Below are 26,519 nucleotides of genomic sequence, written 5' to 3' on the forward strand. Positions count from 1 at the left end.
CCAAATGTCCATCCATCCATCTATCCATATGTCCATCCATTCTCATCCATCTGTCCACCACCCGTTCCATCCATCCATTCATCCTCATCTGTCCATCCATATGTACATCTTCTTTCATGCATCCATCCATTAATCTATCCGTCCAAACTCTTCTATCCGTTTATCCATCCACCTATCATACCATCCATTCTCTTCCAGGCATCCATCCATTCAGCAGTCTGGCCATCCATCCACCCATCTATCCATCCATACATACATCATCTTCCATGCATTCATCCAACTGCCTGTCTATCCATCCATTAATCTACCCATCAGTCCATCCAACCATCCACCCATCTGTCCATCCTCACCTATGCATCTATCCATTCACATATCTATATATGTTAAAACAGAATTAAATTAACATAAATTGTCCAGGAAATGATACTGCAGCATTAAAACCAGGATCAATGGGCTCCAGGACAGCTTCTTCCACCAGACCATCAGACTGATTAATTCACGCTGACACAGTTGTATTTCTATGTTATATTGACTGTCCTGTTGTACATACTATTTATTGCAAATTACTATAAATTGCACATTTAGATGGAGACGTAAAGATTTTTACTCCTCATGTATGTGTCGGATGTAAGAAAAAAAGTCAATTCAACTTACATGATAAAATAATCTTAACTGCACAGAGTGGCATTAGTGTGAGTTGAGACAATAAGGAAATCACAGTCCAAGGTAATGCTAAGGTTTTAGGGGTTGGTTGGTTCAAGAACCTGATGACAGAAGGGTAGATGCAGTTGTTGAACTTTGAGATGTGGGTCTTCAGGCTCCCGTATCTCTTGCCTGATGGCAGTTTTGGAAAGAGAACATGGCCTGGATGGTTCCATCATCACTTCATGATGGACGCCATAATGATTTCAACAAAATCTGCACATTTGTCCACAGATCTGCTATTGGATCTTATTTGCTCTTTAGTTTTTATTGCCTCTTAATATACTTCTGATTAAAATGGGACATCTTACCTCAGTATTATGGTCCATTTGCCCATTCCACCAGCTTCTCTTGAACTTCTCCAAGTTCAGTGCACCTCCAAATCGGTGCCTCTTATGAATTTGAAAATTGTGCCCTGACCTGCTGCCCAGCACAGTTGTGCAGCGATTCATTCTGTTACTGCACAGATTCTGTCCCTGAGTTCAATCCTGACTTCCTGTCTGGGGTCTCACAGTTCTTCCTGTGTGCTCCATTTTCTCCGACATCCCAAGGACATGTAGGATGGTAGGTTAATTGATGTAGTGAACTACATAAGATTGTCAGAAATTATATGAGGTTATGAGGGGCATAGATAGGCAGCTGATAACTTTTTCCCAGTCGAAATATCTAATACTAGAGGACATTCATTTAAGGTGAGCAGGGTTAAGTTTAAAGGTGAGATGAAGGGCTAGTTGTTGTTTACACAGAGAGTGGGAGATGCCTAGAATGCATTGTCAGGGGTGGTAGTGGAGGCAAGTACCATGCAGATGATTAAGAGGCTCTTACATAGTCATATGAATGTGAAGAGAATGAGGGAATTTGAACATTGTTTAGTGCCAAGGAATTTTAACATTGTTTAGGAAGCTTAATGGTCAAGGTAACAATATTACAGTGCCAGCAAGCTGGCTTCAATTCCCACTGCTCTCTGCAAGGAGCGCGTATGTTCTCCCCATGACTGTGTAGGTTTCCACTGGGTGCTCCAGTTTCCTCCCACATTCTAAAGACTTGTGGGTTTGTAGGCCAATTGGTCACATAGGCGTAATTAGGGAGCACAGGCTCGTTGGGCTAGGAGGGCCTGTTACCAATCTCTAAAAAACGTGTAGGCAGCTGGGACTAGTTCAGTCGGCTTTTAGTTACTACTGTAATTAGTTTGGAACACCATGAAGCTGAAGGGCTGGTGTCTGTGATGGTCTGTCTCCTCTGGGGGAATGAGTGCGTAAGTGAAAGAGAATATAAGTGGGATTGCGGGACCCCCTGATGTTCGATCCCGGTGTCGGAGGCCGAAGAGGCCACGGGGGGAACCAAGCGTGCGGAGTGCGTGTTCCGGGGACGGTTCGGGAGCGGCGCACCACCCGCGCTGCCGCCTGGGTAGCGTGCGGACCGTGCGGACCGTGCGGACCGGGTCAGGCTGGGCTGTCCGATCTCCCGGTTCCCGGAGCCGGCGGAACCTCCCTCCTCTCCCCCCGGGCAGCCTGTGGAGCGATCACCGACTGTCCAAGGTAGCGGTCCCCTGAATCGACCTCGGGGTACCTGTCCATCGATTAACAGCACTCTGGATTAACCACAGGACACCTGAGCCCGAGGCTGGATCAGCTCTGGGTATTCTGCACTGTGCTATCGCCAGTTCCACCACATCCGCCGGATTATCCACAGAATACCTTTGCATTAGGGTACCATCAAATTGTCCATTGAATCATTGTAGTCTAGCTGGATTATCACACATACTGGAATTGTCGGCTGGATTATTACGGATTCTTGTCCACTGAAGTTTCGCTGTGTACTGGATTACCGCCGGGTCATTGTCACTGGGTTATTGTTGTTTGGGGCGACACGTTTACGACTGGGTCATTTGCTGCTGGATTTGTATGGCTGCGGGAAGAGTCTCCTGAATCCCCACGATTTCAGTTTGGCCCGGCCTGGCCACAGCCAGCTGTTTGATCAAACGGTGGACAAGATGTGACTGCCATCAGTTGTTTCTGTGATGGTGGGATGGGGCAGTGAGCTGGCAACGGGCAGCACCTTGGCGGTGGTAGGTAAGCGCCTCATCTCTTGTCAAGCCTTCTGCCTCCTGCATGCCACGGTGGCGTAGCAGTTTTTACAGCTCTGGCCCCTCCAGAGTGTGGAGTTCAATTCCAGCCCCGGGTTACCTTGCTCAGTTAGGAGGGTAATTGTCCTTTGAGTAGGCTAGGTTTAAATGCTGGGTGATGTGGCTCATTGGATCAGAAGGGCCTATTCCTTGCTGTATCTCTAAATCAGTAAAATCAAATTATAAAAACACTATGACAGTTAAGAAGACAAACCTTTGCTTATAGACTCTCTTTTTGACATTTACAATTCACAAGCAGATGTTCATATATACCTCAGAGAGATTAAATGGGATTTGGTTTCCATTTTTGCTCACAATCTGTGTGATTCCCCGCCCCTGCATTCTTTTTGTGTGTTAGTTTTGACGAGTTCCTTTCACTTCAGCATTCTGTTTGAGCTAGATCCGTTTCAGTTTCTGATCCTGGATTGACCTCCTGTCCACGTGCCACCTTAATCTCACTGTTGAGTCAGTAAAAGCTCAGATGGCATCATTTCCCGTTGGCACGGATGGATGGTTAGTATTAGAATCTATTGTTCATTCCTGGCAGTCAGAGGCAGTGTTTTCTCTTGTTAGGTTTGTGTGTCACCCATTTTAAGGGTGCAGAGAGGATTCACAGGGATGTTACCGGGACAGGAGAGATTGGATAGGGTCGAAATCAAGTTCATTGTCATCACTTGCAACAGCAGCATAGGCTGGAGATATTTTCCCAATAGGGAATAAGTTAGATAGCCAGTGACGACACGGATCAACTGGACTTTGAACACAACCACTCATCTCTCAATTATAACATATTTTGTGTTCACGGAGAACAGTATGACCCCTCTCATCACCACACTGTTCTGAAGTCTGGACAGAGATGTGGCTTTTATACAGAAATAAGTAGCAGTTACTGATAATGACCATTTGGTAATCTCTAAAAGCACAAAGTGCTGGCAGAACTCAGCAGGCCAGACTGCATCTATGGGAGGAGGTAGTGACGATGTTTCGGGCCGAAACCCTTCATCAGGAGTGTTGCCTTTGAATTTGGTAATTTGATTTTACAAGTAAGAAATCCAATCGTCATTCACAGTATAGGCGTTAAAAGTCAACAGACACTACAAGCTGACAACTGATGAAACTTTGAAGTTAGTAAAGCAATCGTCCCTAATTCTGATGGTTTTGAGAGTTATCTTGTTCCCAAGATTATTTTAGAAGTTGATTATAGAAGTCAGTAAACTGCTTGTCATCAGGATCAGGGTTATTATCACTGGCTTGTGACGTGAAATTTGTTAACTTGGCAGCAGCAGCAGTTCAATGCAATACATAATCTAGCAGAGAGAGAAAAATAATAAATAAATCAATTACTTATATGTTTAAAAAAGTGACGTAGTATCCAAAGGTTCATTGTCCATTTAAGAATTGGATGGCAGAGAGGAAGAAGCTGTTCCTGAATTGCTGAGTGTGCGTGTTCAGGTTTCTGTACCTCCTACCTGATGGTAACAGTGAGAAAAGGGCATGCCCTGGGTGCTGGAGGTCCTTAATAATGGACGCTGCCTTTCTGAGACACCGCTCCCTGAAGATGTCCTGGGTACTTTGTAGGCTAGTGCCCAAGATGGAGGTGACTAGATTTACAACCTTCTGCAGCTTTTTCTGGTTCTGTTCAGTAGCCCCTCCATACCAGACAGTGATGCAGCCTGTCAGAATGCTCTCCAAGGTACAACTATAGAAGTTTTGAATGGACAGAGAGGTTGTTGCAGTAAAACTCCAGTAATATGCTGGAAATCCCAAAAGGTTTGGCATCTGTTTATCAGGTGATATTCCCACATTCTTATTCACCAGGGCCCCTGTTCCCACACTCTGCTCACTGGGGCCCCTGTTCCCACACTCTGCTCACTGGGGCCCCTGTTCCCACACTCTGCTCACTGGGGCCCCTGTTCCCACACTCTGCTCACTGGGGCCCCTGTTCCCACACTCTGCTCACTGGGGCCCATGTTCCCACACTCTGCTCACTGGGGCCCCTGTTCCCACACTCTGCTCACTGGGGCCCCTGTTCCCACACTCTGCTCACTGGGGCCCCTGTTCCCACACTCTGCTCACTGGGGCCCCTGTTCTTTTATTCCCTTTCTACTTCAAAGTACATTTATTATCAAAGTGTATAGATAGCACCATACTCAAGCCTGTGGGCACACTCAGCAAATCTATACAAGTGTAGAAGACCGCAAACTGTGCAAATACAAATATAAATAAATAGTAATAAATAACAAGAACATGAGATAAAGAGTCCCTGAAGTGAGATCATTGGTCGAGGGAACCTTTCGATGATGGGGCAAGTGAATGTAGTGAGTGATCCCCTTAGCTGGTTCACTGTAACTTTTATAATAATATGATATAACAACTTGAAAAAGTAATTAACATAAATGGCTGAGAAGTGTGTGAGGGAACAACATACAACAGTTTGGAAAACTCTGCCAGTTCAGCACCACAGGTGTTCTGACCGTGTCAAATGAGTTTCATTTTCTTCAGCAATTTTTATGTTTTCTTGATTAGTGAAATCTTTCAGCAGTGAGAAGGTGTGTTCAGAAGGCAGGGTAATATCACATACTACGTCCAGCACGTCGTGCATTTGCAACATAGAACCCAGTGGTCTTTACGATTGCTCAGCTTGGTTGTTTCGAACAGGATGCATTGTGCAGCTGTACCTTAACAAAACTGCAGGGTACAAACAGTCCTGGCTGAAGGGATGAAGAATGCCTGTTCATTGAAATTACCATCTGTGCTTTCCTTTCTCTTTTCCATTGTGTTCTGTCATTTGACCCACCAGACGTATTTTGGAAACAACCCTGATGTACCCAGATTATTTTCAAGACTGGGGTTGCTAAACTTCCAGTTACTTTGTGCAGCCACTGTACTCAGAATCACAGTTATACAGCACAGAAGCAGCCTTTCGCTTCAGCCCTCCACACTGACTAGGATGTCTATATGAGCTGGTCCCATTTGCCTGTGTTTGGGCTGTATCTCCTTCAACCGGGGGTTCCCAACCTTTTTTATGCTGTGGACCCCTACCATTAGCGTATTGGAATGACAGAACCCGATGTTTGGATGATGATTTCGGCGCTGGGCTAGATTTGTCGGGCCCTGAGGTGAGGGACGGACCAGTTCAGCTCACTGCTCTGCTCTCTGCTGAACTGAGGGTCTGTGGACAGACCGTCTTTGTCAACTTCAGTTCAGAATGCGATTTGCTTGTATTTATTGTTTGCATCATTTGTTTTTTTTTTCCTTCTCTGCACACTGGGTGTTTGACAGTCTTTTTTTTAATGAGTTCTTCTGGGTTTCTTTGTTAGGAGACAAATCTCAGGGTTGTATAGTGTATACATACTTTGATAATAAATGTACTTTTAACCAAAGGGTCTCTGGACCCCAGTTTGGAACCCCCTGCTGTAAACATTTCATATCCATGCACTTGTCCAAATGTCTTTTAAACGTTGTAGACCATAAGATGTAGGAGCAGAATTCTCCCTGTATCCTTTCATGCCCTGGCCAATCAAGAATCTATCAACCTCTGCCTTATATACACATAAAGTCTTGGCTTCCACAGCCACATGTGGCAATGAATTCCACAGATTTACCACTCTCTGGCTAAAGAAATATCTCCTCATCTCAGTTCTAAAAGGACGCCCCTCTATTCTGAGGCTGTATCTTCTGGTCTTAGACTCTCCCACCATCCTTACCCCACTCTATCGAGACCTTTCACCATTCAATACCTTTCAATTCAGTCACCATTCATTCTTCTGAATTTCTAATGACTACAGGCTATTAAAACTCCGTTCATATGACATGCCATTCAATCCTGTAATAATTTCTGTGAATCTCCTTCGAAGCTTCAAAAGTGTCAGCACATCCTTTCTAAGATAAGGGGCCCAAAACTGCTCACAATGCTCCGAGTGAGGCCTCACTAGTGCTTTATAAAGCCTCAATATTACATCCTTGCTTTTATATTCTTATCCTCTTGAAATGAATGCTAACATCGCATTTGCCTTCCTCTCCACTGACTCAACCTGCAAATTAACCTTTAGGGAATCCTGCATAAGGATTTCCAAGTCATTTTGTGCCTCAGGTTTTTGAATTTTCGCTCTGTTTTGAAAATAGTTAGCCCTTTCATTTCCTCTACCAAAGTGCATGACCATACACTTCCCAACACTATTCCATCTGTCACTTCTTTGTCCATTCTCCTAATCTGTCTAAGTCGTTCTGTAGCCTCTCTGCTTCCTCAAAACTACTTGCCCCTCTATCTATCTTGCCCCATCCTCTACCGTCCGCAAACTTTGCAACAAAGCCATCAAATCTGTCATCCAATTCATTGACATATAACATAAAAAGAAGCAGTCCCAACACAGATCTCTGTTGAACATCAGTTGCCACTGACAACCAACCAGAAAAGGCTCCTTTTATTTTCACTCTTTGCCTCCTGCTAATCAGCCACTGCTTTATCCATGTTAGAATCTTTCCTGTAAATGGACTCTTAACTTGTCAAGCAACCTCATTTGGCATCTTGTTAAAGGCCTTCTGAAAATCCAAGCACATAACATCAAACCATTCTCCTTTGTCTATCTTGCTTGTTACTTTTTCCAAAGAATTCCAATAGATTTATCAGGCAAGATTTTCCCTTGTGGAAACCATGCTAACTATGGCCTACTTTATTATGTGACTCCAAGTATCCTGAGACCTCATCCATAATAATAGACTCCAACATCTTCCCAACCACTGAGGTCAGACTAACTGGCCTTTAGTTTCCTTTCCTCTGCTTCTCTCTCTCTTCTTAAAGAGTGGAGTAACATTTGCAATGTTCCAGTTCTTTGGAACCATTCCAGAATCTAGTGATTCTTGAAAGATCATTACTAATGCTTCCACGATCTCTTCAGCCACCTCTTTCAGAACGCTGGGGCGTACACCATCTAGTCCAGGTGATTTACCTGCCTTCAGACCTTTCAGCTTCCCACGAGCCTTCTCTCTAGTAATGGTAACTGCACACACTTCATGCCCCCTGATCATTGTACCTGCCGCCAGCATTTCCTCTGACAGCTCGTCCCATGTACCCACCAGCCTTTGATTGAAAAGTTACCCCTCAGATCCCTTTTAATCTTTTCCCTCTCACCTTTAATGCACGTCTTTTGGTTTTAGATTTTCCTACCCTGGAAAAAAGACACACTGAAAAGAAAGGTCTTAACTGTGCTCCTGATCAGAGATATTTTGGATATTTCTTCAATCAGAAATATAATGTGGAGGGTATAAGTTCATTCTGGTAGTGTGGTTCATTACATTCTGCTTATCTTACAGTATTGTTCCGGTACTTACTCTGATATCCGATTTTTCGTTGAAGGTATGTGGAGAAGCAACACTGCTTGTTGATAAAAAGTGGGAATTCCCTGTACAACATGTACAGTTGTGTTTCCTTGTCTTGCACTTCCAGCCGCTGAGGTGCAGAGCAGGTTAGGCAACATCTATGCAGAGAGAGACAGGCAGTTAATATCTCAGACTGATAGAAACATAGAAAACCTACAGCACAGTACAGGCCCTTCGGCCCACAAAGCTGTGCTGAGCATGTTCCTACCTTAAAAATTACTAGGCTTACCTATAGCCCTCTATTTTACTAAGCTCCATGTACCTATCTAAAAGCCTCTTAATAGACCCAATCATATCCGCCTCTACCACCGTTGCCAGTAGCCCATTCCACACACTCACCACTCTCGACATTTTAAAAAAAAAACTTACCCCTGACATCTCCTCTGTACCTACTCCCCAGCACCTTAAACCTGTGCTCTCTTGTGGCAACCATTTCAGCCCTGGGAAAAAGCCTCTGACTAGCCACACGATCAATGCCTCTCGTCATCTTGTACACCTCTATCAAGTCACCTCTCATCCTCTGTCTCTCCAAGGAGAAAAGGCTGAGTTCACACAACCTATTCTCATAAGGCATGCTCCCCAATCCAGGCAACATCCTTGTAAATCTCCTCTGCACCCTTTCTATGGTTTCCACATCCTTCCTGTAGTGAGGTGACCAGAACTGAGCACAGTACTCCATGTGGGGTCTAACCAGGGACCTATACAGCTGCAACATTACCTCTCGGCTCCTAAATTCAATCCCAAGATTGATGAAGGCCAATACACAATACGCCTTCTAAACCACAGAGTCAACCTGCGCAGCTGCTTTGAGCGTCCTATGGATGCTCCCCAAGATCCCTCTGATCCTCTACACTGCCAGGAGTCTTACCATTAATACTATATTCTGCCATCATATTTGACCTACCAAAATGAACCACCTCACACTTATCTGGGTTGAAATCCATCTGTCACTTCTCAGCCCAGTTTTGCTGACTACTCCTAATCATATTATACCTCTCCAGATGTTCATAAATCCTGTCTCTCAGGATCTTCTCTATCAACTTACCAACCACTGAGGTAAGACTCTCTGGTGTATAATTTCCTGGGCTATCCCTACTCCCTTTCTTGAATAAAGGAACAACATCTGCAACCCTCCAATCCTCGGGAACCTCTCCCGTCTCCATTGATGATGTAGAGATCATCGCCGGAGACTCAGCAATCTCCTCCCTCGCCTCCCACAGTAGCCTGGGGTACATCTCATCCGGTCCAGGTGACCTATCCAACTTGATGCTTTCCAAAAGCTCCAGCACATCCTCTTTCTTAATATCTACATGCTCAAACTTTTCAATCTGCTGCAAGTCATCACTACAATCACTAAGATCCTTTTCCATAGTGAATACTGAATCAAAGTATTCATTAAGTACCTCTGCTATTTCCTACAATTCCATACACACTTTCCCACTGTCACAATTGATAGGTCCTATTGTTTCACGTCTTATCCTCTTGCTGTTCACTTACTTGTAGAATGCCTTGGGGTTTTCCTTAATTCTGCTCGCCAAGGCCTTCTTATGGCCCTTTCTGGCTCTCCTAATTTCCTTCTTAAGCTCCTTCCTGGTAGCCTTATAATCTTCTAGATCTCTAACATTACTTAGCTCTCTAAACCTTTTGTAAGCTTTTCTTCTTGACTAGATTTATTACAGCCTTTGTACACCACAGTTCCTGTTTCCTACCACAACTTCCCTGTCTCATTGGAACGTGCCTGTACAGAGCTCTACACAAATATCCCCTGAATATTTGCCACATTTCTTCTGTACTTTTCCCTGAGAACATCTGTTTCCAACTTAAGCCTCCAATTCCCTGTCTGATAGCCTCATAATTCCCCTTACTCCAATTAAATGCTTTTCTAACTTGTCTGTTCCAGTCTCTCTCCAATGCTATTGTAAAGGAGATAGAATTATGATCACTATCTCTAAGATGCTCTCCTACTGAGAGATCTGGCACCTGACCAGGTTCATTTCCCAATACCAAATCAAGTACAGCCTCTCCTCCTGTAGGCTTATCTACATATTGTGTCAAGAAACCTGCCTGAACACACCTAACAAACTCCACCCCATCTAAACTCCTTGCTCTAGGGAGATGCCAATCGATATTTGGGAAATTAAATCTCCCATCATAACAGGTATTATTACTCCTTTCCAGGATCTGTTTCCCTATCTGCTCCTCAATATCCCTGTTACTATTAGGCGGCGTATAAAAAGCACCTAGTAAAGTTATTGACCCCTTCCTGTTCCTAGCCTCCACCCACAAAGACTCCGTAGACAATCCCTCCATGGCATCCACCCTTTCTGCAGCCATGGCACTATCTCTGATCAACAGTGCCACGCCCCCAGCTCTTTTGCCTGCCTCCCTGTCCTTTCTGAAACATCTAAAACCCGGCACTTGAAGTAACCAATCCTGTCCCTGAGCTGTGATGGACTTTCATCAGCTCTGGGACAAGGTGGAAGTCGTATTTTAAGTAAAGAAGTGGGTGGGTCAGACAGAGCATGGGATAGAATGAAGCAGAAGGGCGGAGGTGCCATCTGAAGGTGATGGTTGTCTAAAGCAAGTATGGATAAACAGAGATGACTGAGAATTGAGGGTAAAGAACAAGTACATCGAAGAAGTTGCTGAAGTAACAAGACACAGTGCAGAATGCAAAAGTGTCTCCACAGTTGCTGCCTGATCTGTAGTGTATTTCCAGAGTGTTAGAAGCGGAGGCCATGCTCAGAGCGTATAGCAATACCCTGTATTCTGTCTGGGTGGTATCCAACCTCATGGTATGAATATCGATTTCTCTTTCCATTGAACAAATTTCCCTCCCTCCCTCCTCTATTTCCCACTCTGATCTTTACTTCTTCTCACCTGCCTATTCTTTTCCCCTGGGTCCCCTCCTCTTTCCCTTTCTCCTATTGTCCACTCTACTCTCCTGTCAGATTCTTTATTTTCCAACTTGTGACCTTTCCCACCCACCTGGCTTTACCTATCATCTTCCAGCTAGCCTCTTTCCCCTCCCCCCCCTTTTATTCTCGCATCTTCCTCTTTCCTACTCAGTCCTGAAGGGTCTCAGCTGGAAATATTGACTGTTTACTCCTTTCCATAGATGCTGCCTGACCTGTTGAGTTCCTCCAGCATTTTGTTTGTGTTGTTTTTGGATTTCCCGCATCTGCAGACATTCTCGTGTTTGTTTCAGATATCCAGCAACAACGAATACCTCATTTTTGCAGCAGCTTTTCTCTCTCATGTACCTCCTACCTGTATCTCCTTCAGACAGATCAACTGCATTGAAGGAGCTTTCACTACCTTCTCTCAGTCTCTTCACCTGACCATAGACATTGCTTCTGTTCTGTCCATCCCCGCACCGCATCACCAGCACCTTCTCTGCGACTTGGACCTTTCCTCACCCAACGCTGACGGAAGGTTATTGACCTGAAAGCTTCACTCTTCTTTCTTTCTCTGTAGATGCTGTTTTGAGCAGCTAACCATTTTAAATAGTTCCTGTTTTTAGTTTAGATCGTCAGCATCTGCACTCTTATCAGCAGCTGAAGGGATTGTTGTAATATACATTGTTTTGAATTCTAAATCGACAAGAAATGTGGATGGGTCTGACTGGAATTCCAACCTGCCCACCATCTTCTGTCCCCTTCTCTCCTGTTTCTCCTACAACTAGTTGACTGTTATGATGCAGCCAACTTCAAGTTTATTCTTGGGTGGCTGATGCCCTCCAATGTATCTGTTTTACAGCCAAATAATTGGGAAGAAAGACGTGGGTTTATAATCCTATGGCACTATAACTCGGTGGGTGATTTGTGCACTATCATGCAACTTAGTTTATATTTGTAATATCTTTGATGGAGCAGTTATCAAAGTTTGAGAAGATTTGGTCTGTCACCAAAGACACTGGCAAATTTCTACAGATGTACCATGGAGAACATTCTTGCTGGCTGCATCACCGTTTGGTATGGAGGTAGGGCAGGTATCTACTGCACAGGATTGAAGTAAGCTACAGACACTTATAAACTTAGTTCCATCATGGGCTCTAGCCTCTCTAGGACATCTTCCAGAAGCAATGCTCAAAAAGGCACCCGGGAGAACTTCTGTATTCTTCTACCAACTAATGCTTTGGGATCAAATCCCTGTGCGAGATTCAAACTTGTGCCTTCCTTAATGAAGGAGAAGATTCCTTCAGTAAGGCACAATCAAGGACCCCCATCACCTAGGCTGCCTTCTCATTGGTACAGGAAGTACAGGAGCCTGAAGACACAAACTCAACAATTTAGGAATATCTTTTTCTCTTCTGATTTATATAAATATTAATTAAACCTAATTCTGATTCTGATCTGGAAGCCCTTTCTTGTGTTGTTCTGCTCTCACTCCTTGCAGTTTGGACTGAGTGAGAAGACTTTGGAGGCCAAAGGTAAGGTCTGCATTGGAAATACCTTTCATGAAGGCAGGACATCCCAAAGCATCTTTTGGTCACTGAAATGCTGGTCAAATGCAGTAATGCTACTGTACTGTGGGGAAATGCAGCAGCTGATTAGCAAGCAGCATAGATTCATAAATAACACAAGGTGGTGAGCAGGCAATCTGTTGTTTGTGGGTGTGAAGTGAAAAAAAATTCACAAGGCCCTAAGGAGAACTTCTGTATTCTTCTACTAAGTATTGTTCTGGGATCAAATCCCTATGCGAGATTCGAACTCGTGACCTCTTTGCTGAAGAAGAAGGGTCTGACAGATGAGCGCAAGGCTGGCACCAAAACAGAACAAGCAAACAGCGATGGTTTGGTCACAAACTCTTCTGTCATGTTTGGCAAGCAATGCGGTGAGGAAGGAATGACTCAAGGCACTGTGGCACTTTTCTTCATTTGGATGAAGTTGAGAAATAAAAATATACCAGCTCGAAAACTGATGTCAGTGTTACAAGGCTGATAACTCCTGTTTATTTAAGTGTGAAAGCCCCATTTTCAGACCAGCACACATGGCACTTACTGACTGCTATTAACGTTGCAGAATTGCCTCTCTTTTTCCAGCTCTCTATTCGTGGTGAATTGAGTGTGTCGAAACTTTCTACTTCACCAGAGCGATGAAATGAAATATTAAAATCACTCACAGTCTGGTAACGTTAAATGCTGATGTCACTACATTTTAGGAACAGCTTCTTCCCTTCTGCCATCAGATTTCAGAATGGACAATGCCCCAACCCATGAGCACTACCTCACTATTTTGCTCTCTTCTTGCACTACTCATTCAGTTTTTAATATTTCTTATTGTAACTTATAATTTTTTAATGCATCGCACTGTACTGCTGCCACAAAGTAATGTTTCACAACGTATGTCTGTGACAGTAAACCTGATTCTGATTCAACCTTTCTGACACTAGAAATGAAATACAAATACAGTCTCATCCCTTTAAGGTTTAATTATTATTTAAAATAAATCTTATTTTTATATTTTTCTCTTAATCCAGTCTTTTATTCGGCTTCTGTTTAATGGCATTGAATTTTCATTCAACGTTAGTTTAATTCATTTAGAGATGCAGTGTGGTAACAAGGCCTTCCGTCCCAACAAGCCCGCACCGCGAGATTACACCCAGGAGACCATCTAACTTACTAACCCGTACTTCCTTCGAACGTGGGAGGAAACCCACATGGTCACCAGGTTGTTCAGGCACCCGCTGTCATTTGAGTTCTGTTCCCCCCTCTACAAGTATTGTGTGACGCTCTGATTAGTTCCAGCGTTGTGATGTTTTCAGGTTTTTTTTGTATAGATATATACCCGATGGTCATCATGGATAAGGAGCCTGTTTCTATGCTGTTAGAAGCTAATTTCCAAACACGTGTTGCTTTTTGGGCATCTTTTTTTGAAGCCCTGTCATATTTTATCTGATTACATACCTGTGAGTGCTTGGTTTACTTCACCAAAGAATCCAAGGGTCAGGCACCATAAGTGAATGCCATGGTTCTGATGAAAACCAATAATCCAAAAAGTTGAATCTGCCTCCGTCTCCGAAGATGCCGCCTGCTTGTTCAGTTCTTCCAGAAGGTTCTGTTTTTGGTTCTGAATGGATTCTAGGTTGCCATGTTTTTTTTCTGTTCTCGGCATCTGAATCATTGTGCCAATTCGCCAGCCATTTAGTGAAATTGTTTTTGTTAGAAATAAGCGCATACTTTTTAACTAGAAATCAGAATTGTTTTTCTGTAAAGTGGGTTGGCTTAACTTTTTTTAAAAAAATGTATAAATTTAATTGCTTAACTTTCTGAGATGTTCTGCTATGTGTGATAAATTGTGATCTCACTTCCCTAACTATGTCCCAATGACAAAGTTTGAGGTTGGGAAATCAAGTACTTGACCTGAACATTTCTGACATCAGGAAGTGCTGGAGGAAGTGTAGAGATTCACTACGTTGTTGTGCCTTGATTCGAGGACTTGAGTCATGGATTGGATGGACTGGGATTTTTTCTCTCTAGAGCATGAAGTACATTATATAATGAAATACCTGATGGAAGGCATAGTTGGTTAGAATCATTTTCCCATGGTAGTGCTATCAAAAACAAGGGATGAGAGGAAAAACTAAAGGGAATCTGGGAGGAAATGTTTGACACAGAGTATAAAAACTTGTAGAGAAAGAAATGAATTATAGTTTATTAAATCAAATTACTCATTTCCCTTAATCTAAACTTTCATCTAGTCTTCATTAAATCCAGCACCAATAGGACATTGACAGTAAATGGCAGTGACACGCATTGTGCAAGTTTGTAGCTCCCTGAAATTGACAGTGCAAGTGGATGGGGTGGTGAAGAGGGCATTTTGGTATACTTGCCTTCGGAGGCCGAGGCTTTGACTAGAAGGATTAGGAGGCCATGTCGCAGTTGTACAAAACATTGGTCAGGCTGTAATTAGTTCTGGTTGCCACACTCCTGCAAGGATGTGATGATGTTAGAAGGAATGCGGAAGAGATTCACCAGGACAATCCGGGAATAGAGAGCTTTACCAGTAAGGAGAGGTTTGATGGGCTGGGTTCATTCTCACTGGAGTAGTGATCTTCTGGAGGTTTATAAGTATGATATGGAACAAACTCAGGAAGTTGGCATGGATGAGTTAGTCGGGAAAGCCATTTTCTGTGCTTTGTAACTCTGAGTTGTACACTATGGAAATGGACCCTCAGCCCGGATCATCCATTCTGACTTTTCTACGTGGTTTCCATCTCTCACATTAGGTCTGTATCTCTCTATGTCTTCAGAAAATTAGGATACATTGGATTCAGGACAATCCAGTGACTTGGCTGAATGGATCCAAACTGGCTTGCCCATGGGGGGTCTGTGACTTGTGGTGTTCCACATGGACCTGTACTGGGCCTCTGATGTTTTGGATAAAAACGTGGGGAAGTGGCTGAGACTGGGGAGTTGTAGATTGTGTAAAAGATTGACAAAGGATATAACAGGACACAGATAAGGGCAGATGGAGTTCAATCAATTCTTGGCTGTAATTCAGTGAATCTCCCAAAGTGTCAATTTCTGCACTTTGGGAAAGTCACCTAAAAATAGAGAGCCCGTTGTTAATATCAGGATCCTTAACAGCATTGACATACAGAAGAATCTTGGAGTCCATGTGCATGGCTCCCTAAAGTGGCTGCATGAGGTACTAAAGAAGCAAATGGCATGCTTGCTTTCTTTAGTTGAGGCACTGAGTTCAAGAGTCATGGATTTATGTTACAGCTTCATAAAGCCTCTCATTCGGCCACATTCAGAGTATTGCACTCAGTTCTGGTCAGGTCATTATAAGGATATGGAGACTTTGGAGAAGGTGCAGAAGAGGTGTACAAGGATCACATACACATGCTGGAGGAACTCAGCAGGTCAGGCAGCATCCGTGTAAACGAACAGTTAATGTTTCAGGCCGAGACCCTTCGTCAGGACTCAAGTGGGAGGGGGCAGAGGCCCTATAAAGAAGGTGGGGGGATGGTGGGAAGGAGAAGGCTGGTAGGTGCCAGGTGAAAACCAATTAGAGGGGTGGGGGAGGGGATAGGCAGGAAAGGTGAAGAAGGAATGTAAGGGGAAAGCACTGTGGGTAGTAGAAGGAGGTGGAGCCATGAGGGAGGTGATAGGCAGCTGGAGGAGGAGGCAGAGTGAAACTGGGATGGAAGAAGGGAGGGGGAAGGAATTACTGGAAGTTGGAGAATTCGATGTTCATTCCAAGGAGCTGGAGACTACCCAGACGGTATATGAGGTGTTGCTCCTCCAACCTGAGTTTGGCCTCATCATGGCAGTAGAGGAGGCCATGTATGGACATATCCGATTGGGAATGTGAAGCAGAGTTGAAGTGGCTGGCAACCTGGAGATCCTGTCTGTTGTGGCAGACGGAGCGGAGGTGCTCAACGAAGCGATCCCCCAATCTGCGTCGGGTCTTGCCGATGTAGAGGAGGCCGCACCGGGAGCACCAGATGCAATAGATTACCCCAACAGCTCAGAAGTGAGGTGTTGCCTCACCGGAAGGACTGTTTGGGGCCCTGAATGGTGGTAAGAGAGGAGGTGTAGGGACAGGTGTAGCATTTTTGCTTGCAGGGATAAGTGCCAGGTGGGAGATCCGTGGGGAGGGACGTGTGGACCAGGGAGTCGCGGAGTGAAATGGCTAGCGCTAGAGGCAATAGTTTTAAAGTGCTTGGAAGTAGGTACAGAGGAGATGTCAGGAGTAAATTTTTTTACGCAGAGAGTGGTGGAATGGGCTGCAGGTGACGGTGATGGAGGCAGATACAATAAGGTTTTTTAAGAGACTTTTGGATAGGTACATGGAGCTTAGAAAAATCGAGGGCTATGGGTAACCCTACGTAATTTCTAAAGTGAGTACATGTTTGGCACTGTATTGTGGGCGTTCCATGGACCCCAGGTTGGGAAACCCTGCTATAGAACAATGAAGACTGAGGAGGAATTTGATGGAAGTTTGTAAAAAAAAAAAAAAAATTTCCATCTGTTTCTAAAATTATGCAAGTCAACAGCCAGCACCTACTTGTTCGGGCTGAGATGTCCAGAACTGGAGAGCATGTATTTATGGTGAGAGGGGTAAGTGGTTTGTCCATTGTCGTTGATGAAGACCTTGACACCATTAGTCACTTTGAGTCTGGATGCGATGTGTCCAAAGATACTGGTCAGGCCAATTTGTGCACGGAATGTCCTGGCACATGTTGGACAGACTTATGCAGACACTGCAGTTGTTGCGCTGGTGGCTCTGGACTTGCGCAGCTCGTGCTTGTGTTGTGCTTCAGCAATGCGCTTTGCTTCGTGAGCTCGACAGCCCTTGTGAATGAGGCCGCACCAGGTAGGACGGTTTTCTGCCAGCATTCCCCAGGAGGTCGTGTCTACGTCAAGCGACTTCAGGGAGGCCTTTAGTGTGTGTCTTTGTAACGTTTCTTCTGCCCTCCTGGCAAGCGTCTTCCAGCAGAGAATTCCCCAAAAAGGAGTTGCTTGGGTATGTGCTCGTCTGGCATATGGATGACATGATCTGCCTACCGGGTCTGTGCTCTCATCGGCAGTGTGTGGACTGATGGTAGACTTGCTCTAGACAGAACTCCAGTGTCTGGTACTTTGTCTTGCCATCTGATGCCTAATATTCTGCGAAGGCAGGTTATGTGAAAACGGTTGAGTTGTCTTGTATGCCTTCGATACACAGTCCAAGTTTCACAGGCGTACAGGACGGGAGTGAGTGCCACGGCACTGTAGACCTTCAGTTTTGTTGCTGGGCTGACTCCTCGATGTTCCCATACAGCTGAGCGCAGTCTACCGAAAGCAGAACTTGCCTTTGCTATTCTGCAGGTAACCTCTGCATCAATAGTCACTGCTCGGGAGAGGGTGCTGCCACGGTAAGTAAACTGCTCCACTGCCTGTAGTTTTGTCCTTTGATTGTGATTTTGGGTTCTGTGTACGGTGCATGAGGGGCAGGCTGGTGCATGACTTTGGTCTTTTTGATGTTGATGGTGAGTCCAAGGTTGTCACAAGCCGTGGAGAATTTGTCCATATTGACTTGCATCTCTGGCTCTGAGCCAGTAGTCATCGGCAAAGAGGAAGTCTCTCAGAACACTTTGGTAATAGCTTGAAGTCTCCTCAGGTTGAAGAGCTTCTCATCCACTCTGTACCTGAGGCTGATTCTAGCATCACTGTCCTGGAAGGCATCTTTCTGCATGGCAGTAAACGTGCTGAACAGTGTGGGTCGAGCACACAGCTCTGTTTGACGCCATTGGTGATTGGGAATGCACTGTGGCCATCATGTCATCACGGAACTGGCGTACCATCTGAATGAATTTGGCGGGGCAGCCGAACTTTGACACGATCCTCCACAGGCTTTGTCGGCAGACAGTGTCAAAGGCTTTCGCGAGGTCAACAGAAGTTGTGTGGAGTTCGCGGTTCTGCTCCTGACACCCCTCCTGAAGCTGGCACGTGGCAAAACTCATATCAATAGACCCACGACCTTTGTGAAAGCCACACTGTGACTCTGGCAGCAGGCCCAGCTCCAGGTGAGTGACCAGACGATTTAGCATGACTCTTGCAAGAGTTTTTCCTGCGATGGAGAGCAGCGAGATTCCTCGCTGGTTGTCGCATACTTGCCGATGGCCCTTCCTCTTGTTGAGGTGTACGATGGATGCACCTTTAAGTTCCTGAGGAATGGATCCTTGCCTCCAAAAAGACTGGAGCAACTCGGTGAGCTTCTCTATGTACAGGACCACTGGCTTTGTAGATCTCTGCAGGTATGGTGTCCACCCCTGGGGCTTTGCCACTGGATAGCTGGCTGACAGCTTTCGTGACTTCAGCTACTACCGGTGGGTCACCATGGCGCTGTTGATGTTGACTTGGGGATTCCTGTCTATTGCCTCATTGTTAATAGATGATGGTCGGTTGAGGACGACTTCAAAGTGTTCAGCCCATCTCTGCAGGATCTGAGCCTTCTCTGTAATGAGAGTTGTACCATCTGTACTTGGGAGGGGGGAGCTCCAGAGAGACTGAGGTCCGTAGAGAGTGTTGAGGGCTTCATAGAATTGTTTCAAGTCGTTTCTGTCAGCCGATCTCTGTATTTCACCTGCCTTGACGTTCAGCGAGGTATCTTGCATTTTACGCAGTTTATTCTGGTCTGTCCTGCAAGCACTGGTCAAGGCATTTTTCTTGGCGGCTGATGATGGGTCGTTCTGATGGGCACGACGAAGGCGGTGCTTTTCAACAAGTGGAACCTGTATCTCCTCATCATTCTCATCGAACCAGTCATGCTGCCTGCGGGGAGAGAGTCCCAGCATCTTCAGTGCAGATGAATGGACGACATCCCTGAAGTGTTCTCCGTCATCCACGGCGCTGCCTGCAAGGTGTGGGTCAGCAAGCTTGGTTTCTAAATCTTCAGCCAGTGCTGAAGCTATGCTTCGGTTCTTCAGCCTGGCCACACTGATTCTTTTCATATCCCTGCTTCCTTATGGTCACCTCTTGGGTCTGATGCGGAGCTTCATTTTGGAGACATTGAGCCTGTGATCTGACCAGCAGTCAGCGCCACACACGGCCTTGGTCACTCTGACATCCTGCCTGTCTTTTCTCCTGACAACGACATAGTTGATAAGATGCCAATGCTTCGAGCATCCAAGAGGTCTTGTTATGGGTAGGCAGGCGGAAAGTTGTGTTGGTGATGGGGAGGTCATGTGTTGCACAGGTCTTCAGTAAGATAAGGCCGTTGCTATCATATTTGCCCACTCCATGTCTCCCAACGACTCTCTACCAGGCTGCAGAGTAGCACCTTGCTCTTGCATTGAAGTCTCTGAGCAAGAACAGCTTGTCGGTGCTGCTCACTGCTGATAGTAGGGCATCTAGTTCTTCATAGAACCTGTCTTGTGTCTCGTCCAGGTTGGTCATTGTGGCTTGATTTCTGTTCTGTAGCAGAAGCTGTAGTGTCATGAGCCGGTTGTTCACACCCTTGGGGAGACTGGCAAGTTTCCGAACAAGGTGACTCCTGACGGCGAAACCAACTCCAGCATCACGACGCTTATCGTACCGCGACAGCTCCAGAAAAGTGTATCCACCACTTTCAGTCAGCTGACCTACGTTGGCAAGACGAGTCTCACTCAGGGCTGCAATGTCGATGTTGTATCTTGCAAGCTCTCTCGCAACTAAGGCTGTTCTTCTCTCTGGTCTGTTTGCTGTGGGGTTGCCCAATAGCGTGCGCACGTTCCAAGTGCCAATGGTGAGCAGTGTCACCTTGTGTTGTGTTGTGTTAGTTCGACTGCCGAGATGGGATCCCTGCCAGCCGCAGTAAACTGGCCAGGGTGTAATGTAGGCACCTTTAAGGCACCTTTTCTAGCCCCTTCCTCATGCTACGGAGGTGAGCAGTCCATTCCTAAAGAGGGCTGCTCAGTCGCCCAGTTAGACGCCGAGTTTCACTGCTGCTTTGGTCAGCGGAAAACGACCATTAGACCAAGCCGCCTGTGTGTAGGTCCGTACAGCTCCCAGTGTTTCCACACCTGCTGCTTCGTCACTCGCCCATCGCCATAGGACTTGAGGTTAGAGGGTGATGATGTTGGTGGTGTTGAGACTAACACTTGATTTGGATTTAAGTGAGGGAGAGTTGTGCACCATCAGTCTCACTCTTTCATCCCAATTCCCACCTGGATCCAGTGGCAAGACAAGAGTTGAGACGGCTGGAGATGGGACTAGGCGCATCGGATGATCAGGACATCTTCTGTGTCTTGTCGTGCTCTACGTGTTCCACGACGCTTGCAGAGACTGCCTTCTTGACCGTTGGACTTTCCATTGGTCTCGTCCGCTCAGTTTGCCGGAGTCTTGTCTTCACGTGCTGGGATAGACAACTCCCTATCTCACCAAGGGTTTGAGACCCGTCGGCTACCCTCACCTGGTTCTGCCGGCTCGTCGAAGCCGTTGCCCGGGGTGTGGCCGCTGTCGCATGCAAACAGCTACGGGGAGCCACAGGTGAGAGCTGAGTGCCAGGTTGGGACCAAACGTAGACAAACCACCTGAAAAGGACACAACATGTTCCCCCACCAGAGGTGCTACCCCTCCCTGACACCCCATACACCCCGCGGGGTAAGTAGAAAGGTGTTGTACAAGGCAATTATTTTTACACAGAGATGGGTGTTTGCCTCAAATGCACTGCTATGGGTGATTGTTGAGGCAGATAAGAGTGTCAAAGAGACACTTATACAGGCACACAAGTGTACAAGGAAAGGAGGGATATGATTAGATTCAATTTATTTAACTAGTTTGGCACGATGTCATGTGCTGTACTGTTCTATGTCCAATGCACTCTTTTTCTATACTGGTACCTGTCCAAATGATTCTTCTTCTTTCCCGGCACTTCATTCCTTGTACCAACCACCCTCTGTTTGAATAACTTGATCCTTGGATCTCCTTTACATTTCTCCCTTCTTGCTTTAAGTATATTCTGTCTAGTTTTAGCCTCTCCTGCTGGAGGAAAAGGGCTGTGACTTTCTACCTCCTCTATGCCCAGCTATAATTATATTGTTTAAGAGACATTTGGACAGGTACTTGCATCTTTGACCCATACCCCCCGGAGTTCTTTTTGCACTCACAGAATCCTGTCTGTCCCGCAGTCTCCTATCAGTAAGCTCTGTAAGTCTACTATTCTAATAGGTTATACGTTACTTTATAAAAGTCATAGGCACATATTGTTATGTATCCCATAACTGGGTGTCTGACCAGCAGAGAAAGAAGAATCCGTTGGAGTCTGGTGGTACCAAACTAAAGGTGTTTATTAGTAAACTACACAATGCAATATCAAAAATGCAAATATACATATAAAACAAGTTAGCAGTAATAAACCTAAAAGTGTAGGAATAATAATAATCAATAATAAACGAGCACTATCGATGTCTAGGGGTAAATGAATTATCATAGGAAAGTATAGAGTTCAGTTCATAAATGCTGAAGTAGTTATGGTTGTTGTATTGAAATCGTTGGGGGGAGAGAGAGAGAGAGAGCAAGCGAGAGGTAACAGCTACAGCAGGCAAACCTTTTTGTGGCTTTCATAATCCGTCGTAATGTTGTGGTCATTCAGTTATGACCCCTCTGGTCTTCAACTAGACCGTTCTTCTGTGGTGGACTCGTCACTCTGGCATGAGTGGACACACACACAAGTCCCCACCGGCCCTGCTGTAACACTGTGAGCTTTACTGACCGATCTCCTGGTTCGGTCTCCGAAGCCCCCACCTTTCTTGTGGGTTCCAACAGTCAGTCAGTGTCCACTGGCGTGTCTGGAGGGTGTCTCTCCAGACCTGTCTTTTATCCCCACTCACGGGGTCTCAGATATCCATCAACTCCTGAATGACCGTGTCCATCAAATCAGGCCACTCCTGCTGTCTCCTGAGGAATGTTAACGAGCAAAGTACAGTCCTTGTAGTAGAAGGTAGATAATGCAGGAAGAGTCATAATACAGTAAATCAACAGTCTCTCTCCCCCTCTTATCTGTAGCAGATATTCTTGCCTAGGCTTTATCTCTCTCTCATGAGCAGCATAACAACAGCAATAGTTCGTGGTTCTCAGAAGGGGGGGGGGAAATGGTTAACTCTGTACCCCATTGTCCATCAGGTCTGTCCATCAGTCATAATATATGTGTATATATATACACACACAGCTAGGATGCCTGAGACCTTTGCTCAGTACTGTAGTAATTTTTAAAAAAATTTTTTAAATAAATTTTTTTATTGAATTTTCAAATGGTTACAGAAGGAAAAAAAATTATCAACCTTTCCCCCCTCCCCACTAACATATCCCTGTAGAAAGAGGAAAAAGAAAGAAAGAAAGAAAGAAAGATTGCCTGGATATTGGAAGATCCCCACATGCTCCATGGAGTTCAAAATAGCTTTAGTATATATATTTATTTCTTTCCCCAAATAACCAATAATTTTAACTTCGGAGCACCTATATATTTAATCCTATCTTTTGTAAATAAGGGTGCCAAATTTTCAGAAATATTTCATATTTATCTCTTAAATTATAAGTAATTTTTTCAAAAGGAATGCAGCTAAAAGCTGTATCTATTTTCATTTTCTTAATGTATGTTAAAATTTTTTTTCTTTTCACTGGTCCATTAAGCCCATTAGCATTAAAACTTTAAAAATTCAGTAAATTAGTCATTATTTTTAACAAGGTTACTCCAGTCTATAGTAATACCTAACTTTTCAACTTTCGTAGTACCTTGGGGAATCGTTTTAAAATTCTCTGTGTTGTTATGTGTCTTCCCCCCCCCGCCCCGATTGTCCAGGCAAAGAAAGAAAGATTAAAGAAAAATAGATTATAAAGAGAAAAAAAACCAAAATACCCCCCTACTAATGTTGTGAATAAAAAAAAAACTCAACATTACCTCCTCCGTTGTACCGGTCATGGCAATCACCATGATTACACACATGAATCCCATAGTAATTGATCTGAAGTTCTCCCAGCTCCCCCGTAACAAAAAAGTATGTATAAGAGAAGAAAAAATAATATCACTACTCTCGATTAATATTTCTCAAATTTTTACCTTTCTCCCCCTGTATCATATAATTAAGAATATATTTAAATATTCTTTTGTCCTTAAACATCCATCAACTCCTTTCACTGTCCCTGTCTTCATCTTTAATCTGTTTCACTTTTAAATCTTTGGCTGTGGTTAGCGAATATTTGGGAATTCTTGTGCAAATTCTTCTGCATCCCGATAATCAGTAAAAGATCTTTTTCCGTCATCCAAAAAAATTATCAGGTTGCCAGGTGGCGCAATATAAATTTATAACCCTTTTCCCATAAAACTTTTCTCGCTGGGTTAAATTCCTCCTTTCTCTTCAAAAGGTCATAACTTATATTAGGATAGAAAAGAACTGTTTTCCCTTCTATCATCAGTGGCTCATTTCTCTTTCTGGCACGTTGGGCAGCCGCCTTCAGGATCTTTTCTTTATCTTGATATCTTAAGCATTTTATCAAGATTGATCGTGGGTTTTGATCAACTTGAGGTCTTGATCTTAAGGCTCTGTGAGCCCTTTCAATTTCAATTAACTGGGTTCCTTCATCCATTTCCAAAATTTCCGGGATCCATTTTTGAAAAAAAATTATTGGATCCTCTCCCTCTATACCTTCTTTAAGTCCAACAATCTTAATATTATTTCGTCTGCTGAAATTTTCAAGTACACCCACTTTTTCCAACAACCATTTTCTTTCTGATGTCCAGGCAGAAATATTATCTTTCATTTTATTCACTCTATCAATGGTGTCTCCCATTGTTTCTTCCAAGTTTTTAATTTTCTTGTCCATTTTGTCCTGTCTTTTCATCATTTTATCAAACATAATCTTCATATTTTTAATATCTTTTTTATTACTTTTAATGCTTTTAATTCATGCATTATTTGCACCAAAGATTTTTTTTATGTCTCCAATATCACCTCCAACCTCTTCCTGTTACTCTTCTTTGTTTGTCTCTTCATCTTCATCTGATTTATCCAGAGAATCTGATTCCACCTCATATTCACTTTCACTTTCAGTTCCGATCATAGCTGGGATATGTAGTTTAGGTTGCTCGTGTTTGTGCATGCCCCTTCCTTCACGCATGCGCAATTCCTGTTGCTCTTTTTATTTTTGGAAACGGTTGATGTTGCCGCAGTTTCCTGTTCTGTATCGCTGAAGGTAAAATGCACTTGAGCCTGAGGCTCTTTCATGGTGGCCGGCCTTGATTCTTTTCCAACTTGTGTTGTCTTCAAAGTAGTAGTTTTCTTCTGCTTCTGTTTAGGAGACATATCTTAAGACAATCCTGAGTAGTTTATAAGTAGTTTTTATAAAGTATTTACTAACTTTTCTTCACTTAAACATTATCTTACTGGTTTTTTACAGGAGAGCTGGATTTCCACGTCTCGATCCGACGTCATCACGTGACGTCCCCCGAGTACTGTAGTAATTTTATGTATTGCACTATATTGCTGCCGCAAAAAAAAAACAAGTTTCATGATGTGTGAGTGATGATAGACCTGATTCTGATACAGATCTCTATTGTGGATTGAGAGTGGGAAGGGGACAGGGAGAGGAAATGGATTGAGAAAAGGAAAGGGAGAGGGAAGCACAGTGAGATATTCTGTAATGATCAATATCCGATTGTTGGGAATCAAATGACCTTGCCTGGTGTCTCAGGGCTGGGTGTGTCTGCACCCGTGTAACCATAACCCCCGCCCCTGGCATTCCTTCTCTGCCACCTGTCCCACACCCCTCCTGCAGCACTCCTCCCTCACCATTCCCAATATGCTTTACTCCAGCCACATTTCCAAACTCACTGTCTGCTCCATGTTGACAATACAGCACTGTGCAAAAGTCTTGGGCACCCTTACTGAATAGATATGTGCCTAAGACTGTTGCACGGTACTGAATCTGAAATGGGGTGTTAGAGGAGGAGGTAGTGGAATGAGATACAGCCATTGTGTTTGAGAGACATTTGGATTGGCACTCAAATGAACAAGCACAGAAGGACAGAGTCCTAATGTAGACAAAGGGGTTTAATACAGAGAAAAGGTCAGCATGGATGGAGTTGGCTGAAGGGCCTGTTTCTGTACTCTTCTGTTCTATGATTCTATCATAGTAAACTTGTTCCATAGAAATTAACTGCCCTTTTGCAACTTGTGGAACAGTTTGCACTTTCTGTTTTGCAGGATAATAAGTGGTTTTAAAGGGGAAAAAGGAATGAGATTTTAGTAGGAATAGCTGGTCTATTGTCCGCATAGCTGATATCAACTAGCTGCATGGAAGCAGAGTACAGGGAAGCTTTTGTGTTTGTCGTCTGGTACGTAGTTTCTCTACATTAATGTGTGGGTTTGTATGAGAGAATAAGCATTTGAAGTCCAGATTGCCAGCATTTTCATTTTACGTTGACGTTGCTTGTATGACAACAATGGGGGCCAGTGTACTGTCGTTGCTCTTGGAATTCATTTCTGATGCTTGATGTTTGCTCTCTTTTGTCACTTATCTTGCCTGTGAATCTTGCACAAGGCAAAAATTAGGGCAGAAGTGTTTATTAATCAATGAATCATGATGCAAATGTTACTTTTACTGGACCTGTGGTTTGTGTTGCGCAGAAACCAGCATTTGACTTACTTTTATCATTGTTTCTGTTCCCAGTTCAATGTCTCCTTTTGTTCAGCTGGGTGATTTTATGGTTGTGGAGTGGTTCAAGGTAAAGGTAGTATCAAACTACGTTTATGTCACCGTGAACTATCCTTGGATTCATGTGGTCTTTTCAATGGTAAATGGAACTATGAGCCAGATTTCCTTTGGTGTCTCTTGACTGACCTT

At 44.2% G+C, this 26,519-nt stretch overlaps 1 protein-coding gene across 3 annotated transcripts in view; it reads left to right on the top strand.

Moving 5' to 3' along the window:
• Positions 1–2,123: 2,123 nt before the first annotated feature.
• dop1a (DOP1 leucine zipper like protein A) overlaps positions 2,124–26,519 on the top strand; it is a 192,528-nt gene continuing 168,132 nt past the window's right edge. The window contains exon 1 of one of the 3 annotated variants that reach the window (XM_059986598.1): positions 2,124–2,774. The gene's annotated coding sequence lies outside the window, so the exon portion shown is untranslated. The remainder of the gene's footprint in view (positions 2,775–26,519) is intronic. The other 2 variants (XM_059986596.1, XM_059986597.1) reach the window with 2 other exon arrangements.

Source organism: Hypanus sabinus, chromosome 12 (assembly GCF_030144855.1).
Source record: "Hypanus sabinus isolate sHypSab1 chromosome 12, sHypSab1.hap1, whole genome shotgun sequence".
Taxonomy (NCBI): domain Eukaryota; kingdom Metazoa; phylum Chordata; class Chondrichthyes; order Myliobatiformes; family Dasyatidae; genus Hypanus; species Hypanus sabinus.